At 34.5% G+C, this 1,673-nt stretch overlaps 1 pseudogene; it reads right to left on the bottom strand.

Moving 5' to 3' along the window:
- Positions 1–930, bottom strand: LOC105817204 (annotated as a pseudogene).
- Between the last annotated feature and the right edge of the window lie 743 nt (positions 931–1,673).

Raw genomic sequence — 1,673 nt, 5'->3', positions numbered from 1 at the left:
CTAAACATTTCTTTTTAACATTTTTGTGTGTGAATCCAGGACTTGCTTATTTCTCAGACTGTAGATAACAGGATTTAGCAAAGGATTCATGTTCATATAAAATAGAGTCCATCATATCTTGATCATCAGCTTGTGGAGATGCAGGGAGCACATACGTGAAGAGAAGAGGTATAAAGACACAGACAAGAGATGAGCTCCACAGGTGGAGAAGTCTTTCCTTATGCTTCTTTATTAAGATCGTAAAAAGAAAAAATGTGTAAGAGACAAGAACCATCACAATGGTGAATACTTGAATTGAATGTGAAAAAGCAAAAACCATTGCATAATTAATAAAAGGATCAGTACAAGAAATGTTTTACAATGGAATAATATCATAGTAAAAGTGATGTATTATGCTGGAATTACAGAAAGTTAATCTGAATAAAAAACCTTCATGAAATAAGACATGAAGAAAGCCACCTACAAATGAAACCACTAATGCCCAGATGGATAGTCTATTGTTTGTAATCACAGTATAAAGTAAAGGTTTGCATATAACTACACAGTGATCATATGCCATTGTTGCCAAGAGAAAACATTCTGTGGTCACACTGATAGCAAAGGAAAAAAACTGTTATCATGCATTCACACAGAGCTATCATCTGACTATTGGTTAAGAAGTTGACCAACATCTTGGGGGTCACTGTGGATGATATCTAAACATCCACAAAGGCTAAACTTCCAAGGAATAAGTACATGGGAAGGTGAAGGTGAGAGTCCTTCCAGGTGAGAGCAATCAGACCAAGGTTCCCCAAGATGGTGATGAGATATATTACCAACAATTCCAGAAAGAGGGATTTTCCACTCTGATTGATATGTAAGTCCTGTGGGAACAAACTGGGTCAGCAATGTTGCATTTTCCTTTCCTATCTCCTCACTGTCTGTCCTCTAAAATAAAAGGCAGTAAATGTAAAAGTAACATTTACAGTGAAATTATAAATTGAAATTGGAGAAGAGGTGTTGAAATAAATTATACACTTATCAAAGCCCTCTTAATTTTATTTATCAGTACTATAATTTATGGACACTATATTTCAGAAATTAAAGAAATGAAAAAAGGCTATATTTCTTTTTCAAAAATGTGCAGGAGGGCAGACAGGATCCGGCGCGGTCAGGTCAGGGCAGCCACAGACATATTTGAAACACGGACTTGGAGGGGGGGAACCAAGGGCAACACACGTAACCTAAACATCTATACCCCCATAATATGCTGAAATAAAAAAAAAAATTTAAATAAATAAAAATTTTAAAAAAATGTGCAGGAAATAACAGATTTAGAAAACAGTAGAAGCATTCTACATGTATATTAAATTTATGTGGACATAGTTGAACACAGTAGAAAAATCCTATATCTGGGACATAGATGCAGTGTCAAGGCAAAAGGTTTTCGAAGGTTGGAATAAAATAAATGAGGTGAATACCATGTGAAGGAACTTGCACTTTATTCTTCAGGAAATAAGCATGCACAGAAAATTTAAAGATAGGAAATGGCATCATAATATATTTATATATTATATATAATATATTTTTAAAATTTGATTTTTGATAGTGGAGAAAATATGCTGCAGGAAGGGGAAACTGGAGTTATGCATACTAATTAGGAACCTGTTACTAAGGTCCAGGGGATCCCAAAT

This window comes from Propithecus coquereli, unplaced genomic scaffold, assembly GCF_000956105.1.
Source record: "Propithecus coquereli isolate 6110/MARCELLA unplaced genomic scaffold, Pcoq_1.0 Scaffold40, whole genome shotgun sequence".
Classification (NCBI taxonomy): domain Eukaryota; kingdom Metazoa; phylum Chordata; class Mammalia; order Primates; family Indriidae; genus Propithecus; species Propithecus coquereli.
Note: the sequence above shows the minus strand (reverse complement) of the source record. Positions and strands in the feature narration are given on the sequence as shown.